Source organism: Silurus meridionalis, chromosome 3 (genome assembly GCF_014805685.1).
Source record: "Silurus meridionalis isolate SWU-2019-XX chromosome 3, ASM1480568v1, whole genome shotgun sequence".
NCBI lineage: Eukaryota > Metazoa > Chordata > Actinopteri > Siluriformes > Siluridae > Silurus > Silurus meridionalis.
In genome coordinates, this window is record NC_060886.1 from 30,755,932 (window position 1) to 30,783,015 (window position 27,084).

General features: G+C 40.1%; 1 long non-coding RNA gene across 1 annotated transcript in view; it reads left to right on the plus strand.

Annotated features, from left to right (window-relative positions):
* The window catches only part of LOC124380015, a 503,784-nt gene that overhangs the window by 152,148 nt on the left and 324,552 nt on the right, over window positions 1–27,084 (plus strand). The window contains exon 2 of the long non-coding RNA XR_006924580.1: window positions 22,186–22,458. This is a non-coding gene — a long non-coding RNA (uncharacterized LOC124380015). The remainder of the gene's footprint in view (window positions 1–22,185; window positions 22,459–27,084) is intronic.

Sequence of the window (27,084 nt, forward strand, 5' to 3'; positions counted from 1 at the left end):
ACACGTCTCACACATTATTTTTGCTTTACCTACACAGTGTGTTCATGAAGATCTGCTTTACATGGGACAGAGTGAAAGCTCTTCTGCTATTGAACACCTTTGGGATGAATGTGAACGCACTGCACCTCAGTCCTCCTCACTTTCTCACCTACAACAGTACTGACTTTACTACACCCATGTGTCTGAATTCATCTCAAAAAATCTCCACAAAATCTAGTGGAACATCTTTCCAGAAGAATGGAGCTTATTATAACAGCACATAAAAACTAAATGTGGAATGAGAACTTCAAAAAGAAGCACATACCAAACTTCTTTTGGGTTTCCTCATGTTTCTTTTGAAGGTTTCTTCTTGTTGCGTCGGTACATTGCCGTCACCTCTGACTTGAACATTATGGACTAATTTATTTATTTAAAAAAAGCCAAATGAATTTTGCTGAATCTTTTTCATGTGAGAGGTTTTGCATCACTGCATTACAGCGGAAGCTCCACTCGTATCTCGTATCCCATGTTTGGTCAAACTTGATTGTGATCAGGATCAGTGTGGCAGATGGTGAGAATGAGATCTCTCTCAAATCCTATGACACGGCGCATACGTTTCATTAAGCTGCAGAATCCTGGAAAACAATTAGCTCTGATTTACTAAAGATCCAAAATAATGAGAGCTAATTTGCGTGTGCAAACGGGCTTAAATTGCCTGCACCGTTTACCTGCGAGACAAAACATTATGTAAATGAAGTCGTCGCTTTATGTAAATAAGTACATGAGCATATATAAAACCCGGCTTTCCTGTAGTCGTAGTTTTTTGTTTAACCTTTCTGATTATTTGACTGGGACAGGTTAGGACTGTAATAAACACTTTCATTAGTCAGACACTGTAGATAATTAGAACCATTTAATCTACATCTGGAAGGGGGGGGGGTGAACCAAATCCTGAGGGTAATAAATCAGAAAATATTCGATCCTTGTGCAAACACGACACAATATTAACAAAAGTATTGGGACACCTGACTTTTTCAGCCATTGGTGGTTCTTTTTCTAACAAAGCTTATTGTGTTGGGAGTGGTAGCATGAATTTTTCCCCTTCACTAGGAGACGCAAACCTGTTCCAGATGTTTGTGCACAAAGCCAGCTCCATGAAGATATGCTTTACATGGGTTGGAGTAGATCTCCTGCTATAGAGCTATTGAACACGATGAATGTGAACACTGACTTGCACCCCAGACCTCATGGCTGAATGAAATCCTGCAAATCTCCACAAAATCTAGTGGAACATCTTACCAGAAGAGTGGAGGTGGCAGGGTTAGGGTTAGGCAGCAATCTCAAAATTTACTACAACATTCATTGAATTATTGGACGTCAATTTTTGACTTTCATGACTAAAAATATCCAGGTACAGGTAGATCTTAAACATGTGATTGAGAGTTTCCCAAAGATAAAACAGACCCTTCAAGCATTAACAGCATGAGGTTCTTCAGCAGTTTGAGCTACAGGAGCTCGTCTGTTGGATCGGACCACACGGACCAGCTTTTGCTCCCCACGTGCATCAATGATCCTCGTCCCCCATGACCTCCGCCGGTTCACCACTGTTCATTCCTTGGAGCACATTTGCTAGATACTGACCACTGCAGACCAGGAACATCTCACAAGAGCTGCAGTTTTGGAGACGCTCTGACCCAGACGTCTAGACGTCACAATTTTTTCTAATCCTTATGCTCACCCATTTTTCCTGCGTCAAACACGTCAAATTTGAGGACAAAATGTTCACTTGCTGCCTAATAAATACATCTACCCACTAAAAGGTGCCATGATGATCATCAGTGTTCTTCACTTTATATTGAGTGTTTATAATTTTGTGCCAAAACTATTGCATACAGCTCTAAATAAAGCTATACAAAGGTTCTTCCTTCTACTACTACTTCCAGTACTTCACGTTTTTCTTCTATTTGGACTGTAAATGGTTCTTTGTAGTTATTTGCGCTGCAGAGTTTTGCCCCACGCTCATCCAAAATGAGTGCAGAAGCACCAAACTAGTGTGTAACGATAATAGGAATCGCCAAACCCTAAGATCAACTGATAGCGCTGTGGACAAAGAAGTCTTTATAAGCGTGTAGCAGGTGATCAGGTGAATATACAGCATGCTAAACGTATCCACGGCCAGAAATTATCCTAATTTTGTAGTTTTTTCCTGGTTCTGTAAAAAAAAAAGGCACAGCACTAGCACGTAGCATGAATAACATTAGCATAAATCTGTGTACCCTTTTGTTTTAAATTTGTATACGTTGATTTTTTTTGGATGAAATACCATGTTCTCGTGACAATTCGTAGCATTAGCGTTGCCATCCGTCTAGTATTAGCATACAGCGCTGCAGGCTGTGCGACAAATGGAATAACTAGCGAAGGCTAAAACCGGAGGATCACTAAAACAAACTCGGGATGGGCTTCGTTTGTTTAAAACGATGGCCCGACATCACCCCTCGTATCAATATGCCGGAATACTAGCGCATTAGCTAGCATCTCGATCGCCATTTTCAGAATCGAGGTCCAAAACAAACAAGATGCATCAATTCGACGGCTGTTTTCCTTTTTTTTTTTGGGTTCCAGTTAAATACCGTTATTCAGAGCCCGAGAGAGAGAGAGAAAGAGAGAAATGGTACAATTACTAGCACATTTGCTCGGAAAGCCTCTCTTTTGGCGCACCAATTATAAGCAATCACAAACATGACAGATGAGGTGTCTGAAAAGGGTCGAACCGGGCCGCTTCATCAACAACGAATCTGATTCAACAATGAGAACACACATGGTACATAGTGCTAATCACAGCGTGAGAGAGAGAGAGAGAGAGGGGGAATGAAAGAGAAGGGAGGGAGGCCGAGCGCTAGTAATTCTACCTGTCATAGCGTTCTTTCGTGCTAACCCTTCAAACCTTTTCCTCCGCAGCATTAACGGCAGCCACTGTGCACCGGCTACGCTTTAATGCGCCTAACAATGCATTAAATGAGATGATTAAGCAGCCAATTTAGACGCCAAACCTCTTTCCTGCAATTTTCCTTCTGGCGTAAGAGAATGAACGGGGGAGTCCACGGAGAGCAGAATAAAACAAAAGGACCCGGTGAAAAGAAACGGGCCGAGAGGAATTACGCAAATAACCACAGGTGCTGAATGGCACGCTAAATGGTTATGCAGCAAAATTTTTGCTCAACAATTGAAAACGGAGCAGCTGCCAGGTACAGAGGTTCCCCCAAACACCGGGTCACAACCCAATACCGTACCGGGGTCAGAGAAAAGAGATACTACCGGGTCGTAAGAATGTTTACGTTTATGGCATTTGGCAGACGCTTTTATGCAGAGTGAGTTACAACCGAGCAATTGAGGGTTTGGGGCCTCCAAACCCCAAGAGTGTAATATGTGAAGAAACATCGGCTAATGAGTGAATGAATCCCACAAAACTTAGCTTCTATGCTAAGTTTCATGCTAATACAATTTAGTTTAAAAGTGTATATATTTCTCTCCATTTTGGCATCCTGTCCACACTGAGGCGGTGTTTTCAAGTCAACAAAAACGTAGCTTTTTAAAAAACGTCCTTCAAAATGGATCAATTTTAAAAAGGCATTTTCACGTCGCAGTGTGGACTGTGTGTGAAAATGGAGGCTTTTATGGGACAGAGCCGTACCTCCACATTGCTGTGAAAATTCAAAAAGCTGGAAAGTGAATAAACGGCAGGCGGAAATGACGACGGGGTCGAAACGTCTTATGCTTTGCTCACGTGACTTGAAAGACTTTGAACTCAGATCTTTCTCCATACTCATATATACTTTCAATTGCTAAACACTCCTCTTACTTTTATTCCCAGTCCAGCTGCTTTACATTTAGTGACACCCACAAACTCCATAAAAGAAAAGCATGAATTTACGTGGTGTTGTGATGAAAATAAAACGTAAAGGAAAGAGGCAAAGTGGAAATGTATCCTGCAACATAAAATCGGATTAATCAGTCTAGACGGTGTTGCTACAGCACCTGAAAAGGGCAACATCTGGAGACAAATTACATTAAGTAAGATAAAAAATTGTGATAAAAAAAAGAAATAAATCTGGTGATTATAAAGACATCACAGAAGGAATTGCAAAGTGTCCTGGCAACCGTTGGCCAGGAGTCTTTGACCTCTTAGACACCAATGCATCCATCAGGAGTCTTTATAAATGTTATAAAACCTGACGTAATCAACAAGACAGATGGCAGGATGCAGCACTTGAGGGAGTTACAGGTTAAAACATACCAGAACAGTCGCTTATCTCGCTTTCAAACGTACCATTAGCAAGAAATCTGAGCTCTGACAAAACTTTTTTTTGTCAGGTGAATTAGTCACTGCTCTAATCACAGCAAAAAGTCCATTCCATTCTCCATTCTTTTGGAAGATGTTCCACCAGATCGTTTTCTCACCACCTTCCACATTCAAGTTTGACCAGTTATGAGTTATGAGTAGAGCTTCTATTGTATGAAGTTAACCAGAACCTCCCCAGTCTCATTTTTATTACATAACAAAAAAAAATAAAGCAGTATTAATTATTTTAAATACAAAAAGTAAATTATTATATAATGAGCAAGCAATAGGTGGCAGGGGGCAGAAGAACATCCACCCACAATGCAACAAGTAAACTCCTTCAGAGAACCCTGTAGAACCCTGAGCAGAAGATCCCATTCCACATTGGTTTCTATTCTGTTTTTCTGTTCCAGTCTTCTGGGAAGAAATTCCATTAGATTTTGTGGAGGGTGTAAAGTCAGGTGGAGGTGAGGTGAGGAGGCCTGGGGTGCAGTCAGCGATGGAGATCTGTAGCAGGCCACTCAAGACTCGAAAAAGATCCAATCCCACCCAAAAGCCACTTAAAAATATTGCAAATTGTATGAGATGAAAGTCAAAACTGTTTTTCTGGTTTATCATCCAAAGAACATTATTGCCATGATGAAGCATGGTGGTGGGAGCGTCATACAATAGAGGCTTCTACCTTCTAAAGGCTTACATAATTGTATCTCTCCAACATTGTTCTAACAGTTTGAAGTAGAAGCACAAATAGATGGAAAAGGTCAGGTGTCCCAATAATGTAATCTTGGCAGTGAAATGTGTGTTTTAAGTGTGTTTAGTTAAACACACATAACTCATCAAAGCCGATCCGTTCTCATCACCACGTCTCCACAAGCTCTTATACAATACTATTCAGACACTACAAGGGTATCATTCTCATGTAAATGCCCCTGCGAACGATTTAGGGAAAGAATTCAGCCGGATCCTGTGTGATAAATGGTCCCCGTTAGTCAGAGCGATCGGGTTGAATGAAATGTTGTTCTCAGCCTGTTGGCGAGTTTCTGCTAATTTTCATTTAATTCATTCCATAAGGAAGGAATAATCCTCGATATTGTTGAGAGTAATAGCTGCGTTTTTGCAATCCCACATTGCCCCATGTCCTTCTGCAGAAAGATGTTTGCTTCCCATGACTCCCGTGTGCTGTTGCTCAGAGAAAGGTGTGTAATGTTTTCCGAAGTCACGTTTGTCTGGAGCAGAGAGCGCAGCGTGCCGTGGGATCATTTATCAGTACGTCCGAGTCGCTGTGCGAGTGTCATTTATTCCATAAAGCCTTGCATCATGCCCACTTAAGGCCTAATATATGGATGTGTGTGTGTGTGTGTGTGTCGGTGACGTGTGTGGCTGCGATTCGTCTGTGTGTTTCCCTGGACCTGGGTGTCGTCCGTTTTCTTGGCAGAATAAAGAATGAAAGTAGAGTGATGTCAAGACCTTTCATGACTCATCAAGTCATGTTGGACACACACTCTTATACACACACACACACACACACACACACACACACACACACACACACAGAGAACAGATGGGCGGCAGTATTGTATTTGAACCTCGAATGCAGAGGTGTAGTAAAACATTTCCCCTTGTTTGTTGTTCTTTCAGCATTAGAACAGCGTGATCTTACACCACACACACACACACACACACACACACACACACACACACACACGTTTATGCATTCATATATACACCAGGGTGTGTGTTTGGGAGCGGAGAGGTGAAGGGTGAGGGTGAGAGTTTTGAGCCAAAATACATATCTAACTGTTCATCTCCAAATACATACTTTTATAACCCCTTCTGTACTGCCCTGTCTGTCTGTCTCTGTCTGTCTGTACTGGTCTGTCTGTCTGTCCTGCCCTGTCTGTCTGTCTGTACTGCCCTGTCTGTCTTTTTGTATGGTTTTTTTTTTCTGCCCCTCTTCCTCTCTCTCTCTCTCTCTCTCTCTCTCTCTGTCTGTATAAAAGATCATGTCAGCAGCTGTAATAATACTGGATGGGAAGATCCTTCCTCTTCCTCTCCAGGCCAGTAACATGATCTTCTCCACACTCCCACACTTACACTGCTGACCTTCTCGAGGACATAAATCTGTTAGTGTAACTGCATCTCTCTGATCCTGACCATCACCTTGACCTCAGGTCTAAAACCTGGTTGATGTCCAGAAAGTAACTATGATCCCGAAAATCACCCAAAACAAACTTTGAAGAAGCCTGGAATGGTCATGTTTTTGTTCAGTAGGGGAATTTACGTCATTGGTCTGGTGGGCAAATCATGCGTGGCATGTCATTTATATTTTGGATATTTTTGGATGAACCTTCATCCATAATCAGGATCAGTTGGAGTAGATTATGGCTCATGTGATGAGAATAAATCCAATTTTACATCCAAAACCAGAATCTCCCCCAAAAACCACCCCAAAAACCCTTTGGAGTTGGAATTACATTTCTGACACATTCACGTGTTTAAAAGAAGTCTATCTTGTATTGCTGAAAGCTGTTGAGATGTTTATTCTCTCTCTATCTCTCTTTCCTTCTTCACTCCCTCTTTATTTATTAAATGCCTCAGTACTAAAGCAGGTGCTGAAAGATCCTGTACAACTGGATGAAATGTTCCATTGCTCTCACCCTCACCCTGTCGATAGCAATATTTCAGCTGAAGACCGAGCTGTCATTGTGAAATGTGTGTGTGTGTGAGAGAGAGAGCATGGCTCAGTGTACCATATATATATATATCACCAGATCAGGCCTTATCTCATTTTTATATTATACATGGAACAAAAAGATCAGCATTTAGGTTCTACACCTGTGCAGTTGAGGGTTAAGAGCCTCGAAAGTGGTGGTGCTGCTGGGATTTAAACCCACGACCCTTTTATCCACTGAGCTGCCGCTTCCCTGTGTTTAAGTTTTCATTGGACAGAGACCCCACTGGGGCCGACCCAGGACCTGCTGGAGAAATGATTGATATCTCTCAGATGGATTAGGAACATCTGGGGATCTTAAGGAGAAGCTGGGGATGGAGAAATCTGGGCTTGACTCTCTTTCTTTCTTTCGTCTGTCTGTCTGTCTGTCTGTCTGTCTGTCTGTCTGTCTGTCTGTCTGTCTGTCCGTCTGTCTGTCTGTGCCATATGTGAATGTAATGTAAGTTTTGATGAATTAGGCCATTTAATTGTGTAATCCCCCACACACACACACACACACACACACACCCAAGCAGAAGAGCTAATTAGCATTGAGTAAACACTTCATATCACTTTGGAGATATCTGCCACGTTCTCGGCTTATAATAATATGACTCGGGCAGATATGGAGGTTAATACAGTTCAGGAAAATCAAACATAATTGTAGCTGACACAAAGTCAGTTAACCTCGCCGACTTATTTTACTCCGATTTATAAAACTATTACAATGATGTCGAAATGAAATTGTAATACGCTGTATGATGAATATAATCACAAACAGATGTTATTGGATAAGAGCTGCTGTTGCTCATCATATAGTGGAGTATAGAGTGGCTTTAGGAGAGCTGTAGATATAAGAACGTTCTACCTCAGGTTTTTTGACTCTCCTGAGCTTGCAGTGGAACATGATGCGATCTTCTGCAGCTGTAGAAGGTTCGGTCTGGATTTCTTTAATTTTTTCTTCTTCTTCTTCTTTTGGCTTCTCCCATTTGGGGTCGCCACAGCGGAACATCTTGGGATCTCAAGAAGAAGATAAGGGATGGATTTGGGATGAATGAGCACATATTTCCAAAAAATTTAGACAAACGGCGTCCCAGAAATATGGAGGTTCTTCAAACAGTAACAGAGACTAAATGTGGAATGCGATGCTCAAAAAGACGCAATCTTATTCTCAGGTGTCCACAACCTCTTCTCCATGTTGTGTATATCTCCGTATGGGAGGCAAACATGGTTCCTTTATCTGAATATTGCATTTTTATAGTGGGTGTAGTATCTCATGATGGTTTATGTGGTTGCTCCGGTTATTTTTAACCATAAGCTGATGCCCAGAGACGTGTGTTGTGTGTGTGTGTGTGTGTGTGTGTGTTAAACCTCTGACCTTAGCTAGCAGCAATGCTTACACTGTTGCTCATGAATGTTCATCACTGTGTAGAAGAATTAGCATCAGTTTCTCGCTATGTGTCTGCAAAAATGTAAATAATGATGTATAGCGATACTGTATGTTTTATTTCTTTCACATTTTGCCAATAGGAATTTGTGTTATACAACATTGTGTGTGTGTGTGTGTGTGTGTGTGTGTGTGTGTTCCATAATTTATTAAACTTAGAGCTAACTATTTGTTTTTTCTTGTGTCTGTTTAAATCTGATTTGGGCCACTTTTATGAATAATTAATGATATTTTGATGCAAATGTGAGACTAAACAAACACACACACACACACACACACACACACACACTTCCTCTGATGTGTGGGAAAGTGGGGACCTGCATTTAATCCCCTATTTGCTCGCTAAGGTTTCAGCAGTGTAAGCATGGCTTGCTGTTTCTGAGGTTTCAGATCGCTCCCTGCAGATCTTATCATCTATCTCTTGCTTGTTTTTTCTCTTTTTTTTTTTTGCTTCCTCCCCCCAAAAATCCCTCCTCAGATCTTATTCCTTTGCTTCTCCACTTTAAAAGTGGCACCTGCGATAAGACCGGAACTCGATCCGATATACAATGCTGTACCGTTCTGACTGGTAGAGATGCCCGGCCAAGCTTTTGTCCTTTGTGTAGAGTTTAGAAGGTTTAGAGTGTAGGTCCATGAGCAGGGAACTCCATCGAGCACTTCCCTGGATTGTCTCGCCAAATTTAACAGGTGTTTAATGACGGACCGTGAAATACTACGCGCTCCATAGCTGGTCATGTGATCGGGATTGTTTAACGATAGCCGATTTATTAATGAGGTTTGTATTATGCTGGAATTATAAATCTTTTACGAGAAAATGTGACACAGAAACATGGTTCAAACTGAGCTTGAGGTAATAAAAGTTAATTTTGCTGACTAGTTAAATTTTTTTTATTTATTTCCTTTAATTTATAATTTATTAATTTATTCACATTCTATGATTTTTATTCTGATTTTTAAACTGATTTTCACGGCAGATTCACTGATATTGGAGTAAATTGAGGCCACACTAAAAACATGGTCATCAAAATGGCACAGTAGATGATCATGAGAACATTCAGCACAACCACACCACGCCCATAGATCACACTTTCCACCATTCTGATGTTTGGTATGAACCTTCACTCTACAATATCTCTAATGGAATATTGTTGTCTGCTTTCTACTTATTTAGCAATTCTCAAAAAAACTAGAGACAAGTGAATCCAGACCGAGCACTAGCCCAACCCCAGGAGTGTGTTATATGTGCAGGGTGGTGCATTGTGGGTGGAAATGATTTGTTGGTGGTAGAATTCATCATTTGGCAGCCTGTGAATGTATTGATTCTGCTCCGAAACAAAGCAGTAATTCACTCTTTCCCTTTTTTTGTCCAGTTGTGGAAACGGATATTTTGCCTCGAGAGAGCCCATGTGTGTTTGTGTGTGTGTGTTTGTGTGTGTGTGGTCAAGTGTTTATGTACAATTTTATCCTTTTCAAAACACTAGACATTACTAATTCCATATGCAGCACTGACATTCACTCAGTCCAATCCATAGAGATCACAGATCTTTACCTAGGCCAGTCTGTGCACAGTTCTGACATCCTCGTTAATAGAAGGAAGTTCATGTATTCGTGAGGCTGATGTTGTCCACCATTGAACAAATATCCATAAATGAATAATTGGTGACAAAGTCATAAAATAATACACGCCCCATCTGTATCGTAATATGATATTATTTTAATCAAGTCCATATATTAATAATGTTACTAACATTCTAACTAGCTTAATCTGTTCCCTGTACATTTAAGTCCATTTACAATATCAGAAGGTCATGAGTTCAAATCCCATCCTTGTAAGCATAAAATCGTCTGCCAAATTCCATAAATGTAAGAATGTAAGATTTATATTTATGGCATCTGGCTGATGCCCTTATCCACAGCAACTCATATTTATCTCATTCATACAACTGAGCAGCTTTGGGGATGAGGGCCTTGCTCAGGGGCCCCACGGTGGCAGCTTGGTCTGGCTGGAATTTGAGCTCGTGAGCTTCAGATCCACAAAGCTTTTACATCCCTGAATGATTTTGATCAGCGATCATTATCTCATGACCCTGACATGAGTGCAATTGTGCTTGACCTTCGACCAAAAAACCTTGTAAAAAAAAAAAAAAAAAAGTGAGGAAGGAAATCAAGTATTTTGAATAAACAGAATTTTTATTTCACTGTTTCTTTTTTCAAATATTAAACTGTGCGATGGAATGAATTTGAATCAAACCCATAGATTGTACTTAGTAGCCATTTGCACGGGTGTGTAATATTACTTTAATGTACACGCCACACATCAAAGGAATCTTTAACAAGGTCAGGCTAGACTGATGTGAAAACGCCAGAGGCACATTGGGGTAAAGCTGTGCAGAAATCAGCTACATGTATTTATGGGACAACCTAAGTGAGGCCTTTTCGATGCACACACACACACATATACACACACCTACTACTGTATTTAAAGATAATACGAAGTTTGGAACAATGAAAGCTACGAGTGAGGAACCTGCAGATGGCTAAATGCATATGAAAAAGAAAGATCTTCAGCGTTGTTCCCAAACCCTGGTCCTGCCTGGTGATGCTCCTTCTTAAGGTTGGAGAAGAAAATCTTTCACAGCAGCGGTGGACAGTAATAGAAGTTAATGTACTTCGTTACTGTTCTTAAGTAGATTTTTCACGTTCCTTACTGAAGTGTTTCCATTTGGGGAGTTCTTTATTTTAACTTCACTACATTTCAAATATTTGACTTTTTACTCTACTACATTTAGTGAAATCAGTCGTTCCTTTTTATTTACGAAGATAAAAACGTAACTGGTGAAACACGCAGCGAGTCACCAATCAGGATCGAGCGCACGCTCTGTTTTACACGTGTTCTGATTGGCGCTCGGTGCATCTACTGATCACCAACATACAGTTCAGCATCAGTTCAACATCAAGCAGAACATTTAGAGAGGAATCAATGATGAAGAAACTCCAGACTCAAACTTTTACTCAAGTGGATCTCTACTTTAACTCAACTACATGTTGCCCGAGGTGTTCTTCTCCAGACCGACTCACAACTGAGGAGTTAAGGGCCTTGCTCAGGGGCCCAGCAGTGGTATCTTTGGTGGTGCAGAAAATGAAGCTCAATCAAATCTTCAGATTAATGTTTTTATCGCTGAGCTACTACTTATCAGTGATATAAATTAGAGAAATGTCAAGTTTGGTTGCTTCCAGTATAATTCTTTTGGAGGTGAAGAGCATCTGGGCCAAATTTTCAAATGGCTGCTTGGTATGAAATTCCATTTTTGTTCCCATATTTCTCCTAACTTTCATGCCAAGTTTTTTTCATGCTAATCACATGCCAAGTGGTTCACCTCCTGATTCATTTGACTTAGATTTGATTTTTGCCATGTTGGTCATGTTGCAAACTCTGTACTCGCCATTTATAATGTTCAGACTAAACACTAGGTTTAGGAGAAAAAACAGTTCTTTACCACTAAATTGATTTCAGTGGTCAAGAAAACCTTCAGAGGCTTCACCACTGTAGCTTTGGGCCAAGATTTTATGCACCAGTAGGGTTTGGGTGTGTGTCTGTGTGGATGTGAATGCTCAGGTTCATGCTCACAGTAAATTACCCAGAATGATGTAATCATCTCATCTCATCTCTGTTCCTACTCCTTTTTTGATGAAAAAACGAGAGGAAAATAAGTATACACAGCGTCACGCGCTCACCAAGCCGCAGAGTAAATCAGCAACTCTAAATGACAGGTTTGTGTGGGTGCACCGCCTCGTTTTGGTAACCCCTCCTCCTGTTCTAGCCCAAATCGAGAACCCGCACTACCCACAATGCATTCAGGCGTAATGTGAACCTGGCACATACACACGTGCTGCCAGTTTCACACGTTTAACAGGCGTTTCTGCTCGCCACCTGATTGGGGAAATGAACGCTAGCTGACTGAATAATTTTTTAGCGCTCTTCACCGCAATCACACTCCATTCTTTACATCTTCAGATCTTCTTCTAATCTCTCAATCGAATGAGGTTCTTACGTTCATAAGTATTGTTTAAATAGAAACGCTAGCTTTACGAACAACCTCAGCCACCACCAATTTGTAATAATGACATCATAGTTTTCAGACCTATAATTTTTTTCCGTTTTAGCATTGTTTTTTTTCTTCATCACCGTTTCTACGTCGTTGGTGTTTTATAGGATTCTTTGTCTTTACGATCACGAGACCTTGGCATTCCCTCGTAAATGGTTCAAGCATTCGGACGGATAAAACTTAATGACCTTCAAGTCTCATTTTGAGGAGCCCCCTTTCGCTCAGGGTGCACTGCCTTTTACAGCCACTTGTGATGGAGAGAGACCGAAAGAAACGAGGGCAAAGAGAAAAGTGGGAGTCACACGAGCAGAAATTATGAAATGGATGGATAATGAGGTGCGCCATTACTGTAAAACCGAGAATGGTTGTGCCTCGTAAAAGCAGATCGAGCGAGCGAAAAGAGTGGCGCGAAAGCCAGAAACCAGTCAGTGTGGGAGGGAGGAAAATGCACCCGAGAGAGATTATTTGGTCGGTAATTTACCCATAGTGCACTGGGGCTGAGTTGGGTTAAAGCTGAAATGCCTTTTTCCTGGCACGCTTAAACGGATGATGAAGCAGGAACGTTAGGATTAAGGGAGTCATGGACCTTGAAGCTTGCCTCCCTGATTCCTTGCATGCTAGTGCATCATGGGAGCTTTTGTGCTGCTTCACAGACACTAGTGGTGTGGTCAATGTTTTTATCAAGGTCAATACGATAATTCATATAAAAATAAAAGTATAAAGCACAATTCTTTCCCTTTCTGCCATTGCTTGGCCCCTGAGCAAGGCCCTTAACCCTCAAGATTTTTTTTTTTTTTTTAAGTATATTGTCTTGGAATTTTGTGCATGGCTTTTCTTGTATATTTTTTGGGTCTGCTGTGTAATTTGTGTAGGCCAAAATTACCCACTGCACAAACTCAAATAAGACACACAGACCACCCAGTTCCTAAACCGACTGATTGATTCTGGCCATCCTGCTGCAAGAAAACTAACAAACAAACAAAAACATTAAAACCAATTCTAATTGGTTTTAATATGAAATAGCTTATTCAATGTTCCTGCCGGAGCTACTGCCTAAGACGTGCTGCTCTCGAAAAATAATGCCTTTCTGACCAATTTGGTTCAAGCCCCAAAATAACCTCTGAAGTGGCATAAGCTTACCAAAAACCATGTTGTTTCTAGGGCTCTGAGACAAATTGCTGAATGATCTTGATGCTCTAATCGGAGCCTGCTGCTGGTTCTGCTGTCAGTCATGTTAATGCTCCAGAAAGGACTAAAGAGATTTTGCACTAGTCTCTATTCCAGGCACTACGAGGTACACATGGGTGCCTGGAACTAATCAAATCTACATTTCTGTAGATCGAGCTGGAGTCTGGAATCCGAGGGTTCGCTTGAAAGACGTGATCTTCTGTTTTTTTTCACCATGACCATGCACGACATGACTCTTCAGCTTGGCTTTTCCTGTTTATCCCTACTGCGGCCTGGTGTGTCATTTTCTCATTTACGGAATAACTACACACTCCTGGAATACGAGATATCAAAAAACTTGATTGGTTTATTTTTTATACAAATCTAACTGACAATAAGCTTCATTATAATTCTGAAGAATTTAGTGTGTGTGTGTGTGTGTGTGTGTGTGTGTGTGTGGTGGTTTCTGTATTTCTTGACATTTTTCTTATAATTTTTCTGAAATATTCCCATCCTGTCCGTTCTGTTTATGATGGTTTACAGTGACATGAGTTGAAGCAGGAAAGTTTTAAATGAAGACAAATGTTTCTGAACTATTTTTCTGTGTTGAATAAAACCAGCTGCTGTTTACTTGTCAGTTATGTTAATGGTCCAGATGAAGCTGAAGAGAAGCAGTTTGGAGATGTTAAGTAGCACTGTAATAATCTGAGTAGTGTTTATTTCATCCAGGAGTCATTTTGGATGAATATATAAATATATATATATAGAGAGAAGGAGATTTCTTAGACGGATGTTTGGGACAAGTCATAGTTTTAGAAGATGGAGATTTGGGAAACACTTGATTAAGTGGGGAAAACGTTGCTGTCAGAGCATTTCTGTCATAACACCGGATCTTTTCTATGGGAAAATAAACAGCTGGTTTTCAGCTGGACAACGGCTCTGTTTTGCCTCATGCTGGACTGGAAACTTGCACTTAAACAACAATGGCTTTGGACAACAATTGGCAGGGACGTGGTTGCACTCGTGTTTCGATCAGTAAACAGATGATAACCTCAACAATTCAATTCATGTTTATTTGTTTTGCACTTTTAACAATGAACATTGTCTCGAAGCAGCTTTACACAGATAACGCGGTGATAAAGAATGAATGGGATGTTCTGAGATACGACTGTGGTGAAGGAAAAACTCTCCGAGATGACATCAGGAAGAAACCTTGAAAGGAACCAGACTTGAGAGGGAACCTCATCTTCATCTGGGTGGCACCGAATGTCCATTTATTACAATAATGATGCACTCTTATGAATGGAGTTTATTTGGTGATAATGATGTGTTCAGTTTTGAGTCTGATTCTTCTCAAGGAAGTTTTTCTCTTTTCATCGCTTATTAGGGATAAACTAATATGAAGAACATTTGAGTCAGATAATGAAAATACAGTGGAGTAAAAAAAAAAAATCTATTGAGACAAATATAGTTGAGTAGAGAGTAAAATTGTTGCTTCTATCTTTGATATTTACTAAAACAAGTAGCCAAAAAACAGACTTAAGTACAGTAACAAAGTACTGATTTGCGTGAATAAATGTATTACCCACCAACTACATCAGTCTGTAATACGCAATCTGCCTAGCAACTAAACTCGTTGATAAATACTGAATTTCTATTGGTGGAAACAGAAAAAAAAAATCCGACAGCTCTGCCTCCAGCACAGATCTGGTTGAGGGTTGACCAGTTGATTTGGCTCAATGAGCTAACGTTAATTATTTCATAGTTAAAGAATGAGGTTTATATATATTTTTTTTACAGTTCTTATTTGTAATGATATGCAAATTTTTTGGTCGATTATACCGAGAATAAAAAGCTAATGCTAAAACTTTCGCGTTTGATTGCGTAATTGGTGAAAATTGATAATCAATGTTAATGTTTATCTGCTGTAATCTTAACTGTAGAAAGTCACAATGTTTACTGAGAGTATGAAGCTCATTTACATACTGCATATCGAGTGAATTCATTATGTAGTATTGAAAATGATTATTTTCTACGCTAAGGTCTATATTCATTGACTATCAGTCGATTGAATGATGTTTTATTGAAGGCCAGGATTCAATTTACAATTTCACTATCATGAAGGGAAGCTAGTAAGCCAACTATAGTAGGTTTCTTGTCTCATGGAGACATTAATCACTACAGAATGTTCTCAGAACACCACACTGTAGTAGGATTTCAGTGGAGTCTTAGATGCAACCTTCTGACATTTTTTATTTTCCCTTTTTAAGCAACTTCTATATTCCAGATTTGGGATCATATAATTTATTTTTGACAGAATTCCCACTGAGTCCGACTATAAGGGACATTTCTGTGTTTGGATATCTAAAAAAATGAACTGAGAAGCTTGAGAAGACACAAACGCACACACTGATGAAACACCACACCACGTGTGTTCAGATACCCTTAGAAAAAGGGTTCACTCACTAATCTGATGCATCCAAAACTAATTTTTCTTAACGGCTTGAATAAATTATTTGAACGATTGCTCCCCTCCCCACCCCACCAACCTTCCCAAAAACGGCTTTCTTGCACATCCTTGTTTCTTAAAATTGTCCTGCAATAAAGTAAAGAAACCACGGTGCTATACGCAGTGAAAAACCCGAAAACTATAAAAAAAAAGTAAAAGAAAGATTATACACACCACAATAAAAAAAATAAAATCAAATATACAGTTTGTCTAAGAAGCACAATACCTAATAAACCCAAGATGTTTTTAATTTACTTCAGACCTTCTACAAGCCCAAGAATAAAGATTTTACAAAGGATAAGATTGAACTCGAACATTGTCTGTAACGGCCTTAGGAGCCTTTGAACTTTGGCCTGGTCTGGAGGCGGCAAAAGCAGCTTCAGGAACTAAATCTAAAGCATATGAAAGGAGTCACAATGAGTGCATGTGAACAAAAAGGTTCCTCAAGGGTTCCTCTGGGATTCCTCGGGATGTTTTTTATGTACGGCTATATCTGATACAGTGCTTAAGATTGTTTTTTGGTCCACCTGTTAGCGTTTCATTTGACAAGCTGACAAATCAATGAAGCATTTAAGGTGCAAGATGGAACCCACAGGACAGTTCCCCAAACCAGCACCATGACACATCCACCATGTTTCATTTGCTAGGAAAAAAAATAAAAACACGCAGCTGTTCTATTCAAAATCAGTAGCTCTGATTATTCACATTGTACACGCATTTTATTTTTTTGGCCACTGAATGTAAAACTCTGGAGTGACAGACGTAGGACTTCAACCATACAAACGTATTGCGGTTTAAAATGTTGGGAAGTGAAAAAGGCATTTTCATACGTTTCGACACTTAATTCTCATTTCGGAATAAGATAATGCTCGAACCACAAGCGCTCGTGCCATCTGTCGGAGCTTCTGCTGAAGATAAATAATTAATGGTGTTCGTTTTGGTCCAAGAAACTGTAGCTTGTGACCTTATATTTTATAGTGCAGTTTAAGACACTTGATTTTATATATATGTGTGTGTGTGTGTGTGTGTGTGTGTGTGTGTGTGTGAGAGAGACTAGAGCCAGACCATTTTGTCTTTGTGTAAAGATGTTAAGATTAAGGATCATTGTGATGTAAATGTAGCATTCTGTAGTTACAAGTTGGTATCAAAAAGTTTCAAGACTAGCTCTGTTTATGAGAAAATACTCTCTGTCCCCTTGAACAGCAATAAAGAGCTCCTAGAGTTCTTCTGGAATGTGTCCTGGAAGTCTTCTTTTATAACCGTGTCAAGCTCTTTCTGCGATTTGGGCCGGATTTCTGCAACGGTGTCAAAACTCTGACCTTTGAGCTTCAGCTATAGCAAGAAGGCCAAATCCGCAGGAGATAAATCTAGTGAGTAGGTCGGGTGCTGAAGTGAGATCATGTTGTTTCACGTGTAAGGAGGAGCTCGGTGACGTGGTGCACACGTAGCCATAACAGCTTCCGATGTACACGCACAATGTCTTTTGGCACACTGACTTATGAAGGTCGGTTCTCCCTGTGACTGTGCGTGCAGCTCTGTGCTGCCATCTGTTGGTGTCATAGTAATGTGTGTTCTCCTAGTGTTAAATTTGTTCTTTAATACCATCCAAAAGACAGTGAAATGTACAGAAGTTGACTTGATAGTGCGACCGTGAAAAACCTTACAAAGAAACAAAATAGTTTAACAATTGGCTCGAGAAACTAAAGGAATGGCTATCGTGAGATTATATACCAGTAGTAATAATGAATGACACGTGTATCACGTGACCTGCAAATGAATGCACGGATCGGTTAATGTGTGTTAGACTGGTGGCTGGTGTACAATCCTGCCAGAAGGAACTTTAATGAAATCTGCTTTTCAGATCATTTTCTTACTCTGTCTCCATTTCCATCCCGAGCAGAAATATTTATTCTCTTTTATTCTGGCTTTTTGCTGCTGTCAGTGCAGAGAGACACGAGCTGTGAGCAAAAGGAGTTCTTTATGCATCGGTAATGGCGACGTCTCTGCTGAGCAAATAAATGCATATATATTTATTGATATTTTTATTTCTTATCCAAAATTCGCACTGTTTTCAATCACGTTAGTTACGACTGGTGGCGTGTTTGCGCTGCAGGAAGTACCTGCTACCTCACGGCTCCATCTCCTGCGTTACAGCATCTTCTGATGAAGTATCTGTACTTTATAGTGTATTTTCATTTTTGGGAAACTGGGCTACATTTCAATGTGTAATATCTTAGTTTTGACCCAGAAAAAAAAACACGAAACACACCGATCCTCGCAACTTTGAAGTTTTGAGCCGTAAACGTAAAAATAGCGTTAGCTGTAGAGAGAGCAGAGGCGTAACCCTACGCTTCTACTCCATGGGTTTTTTATGGTGTGTGTGTGTGTGTGTGTGTGTATATATATATAATTATATATAAATTTTAATTTACAAAATTGCAGGTGAGCCCATAGCAGGGAACTTAAATGTAGTTGGAAAAAAGTTGTGCAGGATAATTTTGGTTAAAACAACAGGATTAGCCACGCCCCTACAGGCACTGTGCATTCCTACATCACTTCGCACCTCATATCTTGAATCCTGCACACAGAATTATGTCAAAGATTTATTTGCGTCAATAACATACATATTACACACATTTGTCTAAAACTTCCTTTTGCTGTGTGTACACTGTTGTGCAACAAAATCATACTAACAATTAAATCAAAGTCAGAAATGTCATATTGTTATAATGTTATATTTATGTTTGTATATGATACAATTTATGTAAATTTCCAAAAATGTAATTAATTCCTTTTAAGTTTCCGCCCGTTTAAAAATTTCTCAATATGAAGGTCTAAACTGCATCTATTATTCACATCGAGTTCTTATACATCGCAAATTTTACTGTTTATATTTCTCTCGAAAGTGTCGCAACACTACGGAGACGGAGGCGTGTCCTGCAGACAAAACAGGAAAAGAACGTCTGGATTTATTTCACCTTTTTTCTATTTTTTACACCACAAAGTCGTATCATTTGGCGATTTCTGACCTTGTGGTTGATGTTCTTGGGATTTTCATTGGGATGCATTACGCCTTATGCTAAGCAGGAGGACTTTCTATTACAAACGCTAAAAATGCTGGAAACACCACCCAGCAAAGAGTTTTTTTTTTTTTTATTGGAGTTAATTTTGACTGCAGCGAGAACAGACTTGATTGCATCTCTGAGGGGTGTCAAATCTTATGTCGAATTTATTTAGCATGTCATGTATCAGCTGTAAAAACATGCTACGGATTTCTCTATTTTATGTGGTTGTGAAGGTGTGGAGTGTGTGTGTGTGTGTGTGTGTGTGTGTGTGTGTGTGTTGACCAATGATTGATCAGCAAGATAATGTTTTCAGAATGACATGAATCGCAGCTCTTTTTTAACACAAAACAACGCAATAAAAAGGCTGAGCGCCGAATCTGCTGACGCTCTGAAACGGAAAAACACGAAACCGCTTTCGGAAAAAAATATCCACGTTCGGCTTTATGGTGTAACAGCTCAATTGTAGGCCAATACAATTATACGCAATTACACTTCAATCTGAGAACGAGCACATTTGACGGCGGCGTGATATAAAGAAGACCACACACGTGTACACACACACACACACACTTTGGTGCTTGAACCATTAAAAAGCCCTAAAGTGTATGAAGCTTGTTTAATCAGATGCAGCACACAGGCTAGTTGAAACGTTAACTAGCTTTCATAAAACGTTTTTTTTCCCCCTCTCGATGCTATGTCACGTTTCTGGTAAGATTCAAAGCTACAAAAATATGCATGGAGGTAATTCTGTGTGTGGGACTTGTACTGCGCTCCTGAGTTCAGCTGTTTTACTCAAAGAAATGGAATATGAATTAAAAAGGCGTACACGTGTGCTCGCCGTGAAGCCAGACGTGTCAGCTGTTTTCCTAATCGAGCTCTCTTTTTAAAAAGCTCTGCCTTGTGTTTAGTCACAAAACAGCCGTGTCAGTCAAGGGGGGATAACGTACAAGGCCCCAGTCTCTGCTTCGTCTACACACACCAGCACCTCCAGGAAAAATAAATACCAGCTTCCAGAACAGAGCCTGTGTCTTCTGAAAGCCGAGTTTGAGGATCTTTCTTTAGAAACTCTTCTTTCTTTGGCAATTAATCCAGCAGTGTGTACAAGCTCAACCACCCAAGTGTCAGAATTGGACCGTCTGGATCAGCAAGATCTTCTCTGCTGGACTAACCAGAATCACTGACCAGTGTTTTCATCTAGTTTTCTCCATAGACATGTTTGAAATGATCCCCAATACTCCACTCTCTTTATTTCATAGCTTTTCTACAAGTAGTGTATTTACATTGGCATTTCTATCCAATCAGATTTCTGCCATCACATCACATGACTGGCTCTTGTACAGTAAAATCCATGATGCTGTGGATTTAAGCAGTCAGATTGCAATTAGCCGACATTGGAGCCATCTAGCAGGCGTACAATAACATCGTCATTTTCACCTTTTTTGATTAGATGGTCAGAATAGCTGTTTTTTTTTGCTGACAGATGAGAAGAAACCAATTTGGTCACACATTTACAAGACGGAGTTTTTAGGCAAATCTGGACGTCATGAGAAAATGACAGTTGTTCAGCTTTTTCATAAATCGTTTATACTTTTGCGCTTTTTTGCACAAAAAAAGAAGAATTTACCTTCATTTCAAATCCCCAGGAAAACCCAAATACACAAAAAAACTTCAGGAAACCCCGGGGTGATGTGATGAGGTGAATATCAGTGCTTCTGCTGGAGATGATGTTTGTGGAGGTGCAGTTGTGGCTCCAGTGAAAGGAGAAAGTGTTGAATTGTGTTCATTGGGTTTCTTGCTTTAGTGATGTTCATTCTGACTGTATGAGATCCTGTGTGTGATGCAGCTCTGATCTACTGCACTTCTCTATTATAGAAGTATAATAGATGATGGGATTAAGAGGTGGATTGATTCAGGTAGAACATTACTTGAAGGCCTGGGGTGAAATGCACGGCCTGTCACACACACACACACACACACACACACACACACACACAGCCAAAACAAACTTTGGCAATTAATTTTGGCGAAAATAAAAAAATAAATAAGCTAATTTCTTTCCTCTGTCCTGGTCTCTTTCTTTGTGTGTGTGTGTGTGTGTGTGTGTGTGTGTGTGTGTGTGTGTGTGTTTGTCTGAGATCGCCTGATTGTGCTAATTGCTTTAGTTGCCACACTAAGCCAGGCTCTTTTAGACAAGTTCTGGCACAGAAAACTTTAATTGAGGTTTAAACCCTCTTTCTCATTTAATGTGAAGACACACACACACACACACACACACACACACACACACACACACACACACACACAGCAGCTCCAGATGCTACCCTAAATAAGGCTAGCTCACTGCTCTCCTGTGATCTTAATCATACAACCTGCATTAACTGAATTGACTTGAATGAGAAGCGAACCTACACTCACTCACACACACACACACACACACACACACACACACACACACACACACACACACACACACACAATCATTCAAGTGTTATAAACCATTATTTGCCCATTTTCCAGTCTTTTGTTTTGCGTTCACAAGCTCTTTTGAAACATCAGGTTGTGATACCCAGGAGTGTGAGTGTGTGTGTGTGTGTGTGTGTGTGTGTGTGTGTGTGTGTGAGCAAGAATGAGCAAAGGGCATGATCAAAACACATTATGTAGATGGCTTTGAATCTCATCTTTATTTTAAAGCATGCAGGTTTTAAAGTGCAGGGATTTAAAAACGGACGGATTTAAAACCCGATATTGAGAACGAATGTAAAACCTGACCTGTTCTCCTGCAGAACAAAGAACTTGATGTTTATCAAGTCATTCTGAGCGGTAATAAAGAAAGCTAAATGGTAATTTTTATTTTATTTTCCAGGACCTTCTAAAAAAATGATTAAGAGCTAAAGGGCCCTCGTCATCATCGTCATCGTCGTCATCATCATCATCAAGATCAGATAAAGATGATCATCATCTTAATACTGTTCCTTAATCCCAAACATGACCAATAAGAGCTGAGGTTCATCATCAACTTCATCATCACCATTACCATCAAACTTCATCATCAGCAGCATGAGGAGGGCCGAAGCCTTTGCTGGAGTTCGGAGGTTCAACAGAGGTTCATCTGAGGTTTCTCATCCAGCTGAAAGAAGTGAGTGCGTGTCTCCTTCACCTCCTTTTGATCCCGATATCTCTCACATTCGCGCCTTTCGCTGCCTTCCTGCCTCAGACGCTTCTCATGGGCCCTTTCACCTCACTATCGCACGTCTCAATTTAGAAAAACACACTCACATTGACGTGTACACACTGACGTTCGCCCGAACACGTCTGAAGGTGTTGATGAAACACGTTTTGAGTTTATTATTTCTGCCTGTAACTGAAATAGCATTTTTTTTTTTTGCACTGTGAGAAAAGAAATCGTTCAGTTTGAATGAATCAACACCTTCTCGCTAAATTTACATACCAGCACAACTTTTTCTTATTTCAAAACATTTCTCCAACAATTTACACGTAGATTTCTATCGAGTTTTTTTTGCTGGACTTGATAATCATTTGCTCGGATCATCTCACTGCTCATCACTGATGATGAATGAATCCAGATTTAAATGGCATTAATTTGAAATAAGATTATAACAGATCTTCTCCTGCACACACTGAATATAAATAACAATATATTAACATTAATCCAGCGGTGGATGAAGAACACAAACCATGTATTTCAGTGGAACCACTCGGTAAAATGTGACTCCAGTAAAAGCGTCCCTTTAAACTTTCATTTGAGTAAAAGTACAAAAGTTTTTGCCTTCAAATGTACTCAAGTGTCCAAAGTAGTGATTTATTATAACTATAATGTTCCTGTTTTCATTTTTATCACAAGATTCTTCACATAATCACCTCAGTTTATGTGAAAAGACTCAAATGTGACTCTCAGCACACTGATCTATTAATAGAATGATAATGACTCAAACACTGATTTCTATTAAATTGTATTCCTTTTTAACTACTTAGGGGAAAAAAAACGTGTAAACAAGGTCACGTGTGTTGTGTCGAGTTTGAGTCTGGAGTTTCTTCATCATTTATTCCTCTCTTAATGTTCTGTTTGATGTTGAACTGATGCTGAACTGTATGTTGGGGCGCCGATCAGAACACGTGTAAAACAGAGCGTGCGCTCGATCCTGATTGGTGACTCTCTGCGTGTTTCACCAGTTACGTTTTTATCCTCGTAAATAGAAAGAAAAGACTGATTTCACTAAATGTAGTCGAGTAAAAAGTCAAATATTTAAAGTGTAGTGAAGTTACAGTAAAAATCTCCCCAAATGGAAACAGATACCTGAAAAAGCTACTTAAGCACAATAAATCACTATGTTTACTTCATTACGGTTCACCACTGGATTAATAATTTAATTCCAAAATATCATTCCATACAATCCCAAAAATTTAGCTTTATTCTATTATCTGATTTTATTATTATCTAGTCTGATAGAATCTCAGTCTTGGCCTCAGATACTGTAAAAGTGCAGAATGGACATGTTTAGTACGTCCCTGAGGTATCCATATGTCGGTTTTTATGGCCTTGCATAGTGTGTGTGTGTGTGTGTGTGTGTGTGTGTGTGTGTGTGTGTGTGTGTGTGTGTGGGCACCGTGCTGTTTGTTTTGTCTTCACGGTTCAGAATGATGTGCCCTCCTGAAGAGCGACCTCTGCTTTGCTTTGTCCAATATTGACCATTCAAATCAACCCCAGATCTTTTCCCTCTCTCCTCTCATATCTCCCTCTTTATCTCTTTCCCACTCTCTTCCCCGCTGATAACACAGGCTAAGAGTGGTCCAAAGCCGTTCCTTTGGGTTTCCAGGGTCAAAATTCCTCCGCTAATACCTTCAGCCTTGCACCAACAGAGCCGAACCAGCGATCGCATATTTCTTTCTCTTTTTTTTCCCTTCACGGAAGAGGGGAGCAGACTTATTTACAGAGAGCGCAAATCCGATCCGCAGCTGGGACAAAGCAAACATGCGGATGGGTATCTGGATTGGCCTGGACCGAAGGAAGGCGCCCCATGGGCACTTCCTATCAGACCAGAGCCAGAGCCGGCGGCCATCTTGGCTGAGGAGTTGCCAGGATCCTCTGGCGCAGGTTCAGGAGAGCGGGCATGGATGCCGGCGCGCGCTGGGCCGTCACGCCGATTAAGTGTGCTCAGTGTATCAGAGTCATTTTCATCACCTGAGGGAACTGTGTGTGTGTGTGTGTGTGTGTGTGTGTGTGTGTGTTTGTGGTAAAGCATCTTTTTTAATCAGTCTTCTAATTCATTCTTATGCGCTACCCAAAAGTAAAATCATGAGTCGTTCTAATCGGTTCATTTCAATGTACTTGTATTATGTGGATTATTCATTGTTGAGTTCTTAAACTGGAAAGAATGTTTCCATCCTAATTTCAGTCCAAATTCAGTACAGTACAGTTTGTACAGTGGATAGTTAGCTTTTGGCTCTCGTGCAATAGGGGATGAGTTTAATGAGAATTGGTTTATTGTTTCAGCTACAATCTAACAGTTACAATTCAGGCTCAATACATTACGTCCCCAAAATAAGACCTTCACGTTGCGAACTTTCAGAGATGCGAACAAACGTTTGAGTTGTGAGCTTTCTGCCGGATGTTGTCACATGCGTTTACCCTCTGCAGCAAGTGTTGTAACTCTTAACCAAGAGGTTTTAACTCTCCGCAGACCTGTGAGCTACTTCCACAATTTCTTTGCATCTTATAAGTTTGCAATGCAAAGGTTTGTTCACAACACAGTTCTACATCAACAAACAAGGACGAGGACATGTGAAGTCTGCTGTGACAATAAACAAGGCTAATAAGAATATTGAGTTATGAATATTTTCAACATTCTTTTTGTGCGTTTGTGTTTTTTTATGCATTACATTGTATATTTGTGTCAAATTGTGTAAACCTCACTCCGTTGGATTTACGGAAAAAAAAAACGAAAGTTTGGAACGGAACCTAGTTTGAAATCCGGACATTTATTTCCAAGTCACACTTCTTATAAAGACTGCTGATTGTCCAGAGTGATGTCCCTCTTGCAGACTCTGGTGATTGCTGCCTTCAACCAACTGAGTGTAATTCTACAGCATATATTCAATCTGAGCTGAACTTTGAAAAATGCTCCTGTCAGTAGACAAACTTCATGTGTGGTCCCAAACCCATGTGTGGTCCCAAAAGTTCTAATTGACTTTTGATTGGTAGTCATCACATATAAAGAAGACCCTGGAGCCACTACTGTAAATCTACCAAGATCGGTATAAATGTTGTAAGATATTTATCTGCTGAACACCTCAGGCAGCACTGTCAGGATTATGCTGTTTGATGGACAATGTTTTCAGCACCTTACAGCATGAGCTGTTGGGTAAGAAACTCTCGTTGATGCAGGCAATGAATCATCATCTCATGAATAATTAACTAACTAACTGGCAGACGATGGTTGTATGACTGTAGTTGTGTGTCAGATATGGATATGGCACTGGTGCTCCTCAAGGGACCGCAGTGGCTCTTACTGTTCAGTCTGGAACATCGGGGTTTTAGGTACAACACAGTGTCATGCCATGTGCACAAGCTCTTTGATGAGGTTCAGGTGATAGTTAAGGTGAGCAGGAGAAGGACTAGTGAGTCTTGCTGAGTGGTGTTTTCTTGAACAACTACAGCTAAAAATTGGCAAAAAAAATAGAGATGGTGGTGGAGCTCTAGGCTCTGCCTGATGAACCAAATCCATCGAGCTATTAATACATAAAAAGGACTGAAGCCACTTCTACTAGAAGGTTATGGTAATTTGCACATCACTTGTACTACCGCCTAGGTATAGCACATTCCTGTGCTGTTTTCTGTTTTCTCCAAAAATGGTAGCAGTGCAAAGGCTGTGGAGAAACCTGAGAAGCAGATGAGGAGGGAAGGCCTACCCTGTTACAGGAGCCCAGCTGGATCCACTGCAGGCAGTTTGTCAAGAAAGAACACTCTGCAATCTGCTTATGAACAACAGCACCACCATATATCCCCTACATAACACACTGGATAAACAGAGAAACACCTTCAGGAACATACAGATCATTCTAGATCACAGAAAACTACACTGTTTAATCAGTTGCCCTACTGTTACAGCAGTACTGATCTCCTACTGACCTCAAGTCAGAACCAGACTGGAGAACCTATTATTATTATTATTATTATTATTATTGTTATTATTATTATTATCAATATTATCGTGTGCTTCTGCTGTTCTTCTTCTTGAGTATCAGCGGTGCAGAATTAGAACTTCCTCATGGCAATGCATCCAGACATTCTTGTTCACATGCACAATAGCCAAGTGTCTCGTTTGCAAGTTTGTCTGCACTTATTTGTGGTATAGAGACAAGTGTCCCGATTTCTCTCACAGATTTTAATTAGATCCCTCTTTTTTTCATTAAACTGACTTATTGTATTAATGGGTTTCAGTGAATTTATTATTATTTTGAACAATTTCTGTAATGCTGCATTTTCACTTGGAATTAGTGACCTTTCATTCCCTCCTTCCTTCCTTTCTTTCTTCCATTCAATTCACCCGCTTAACTATACCAATTAACTCAGACCATTGACAGATACTCCTACCCAGCAACATTTATTTATTGGCTGGCCCATGCATTCTTCAGTCCATCCATCCATCCATCCATCCATCCATCCATCCATCCATCCATCCATCCATCCATAACTGATTGTTGTACTTTAACAAACCTTAGCCCTAACATGAAAAGTGAACGC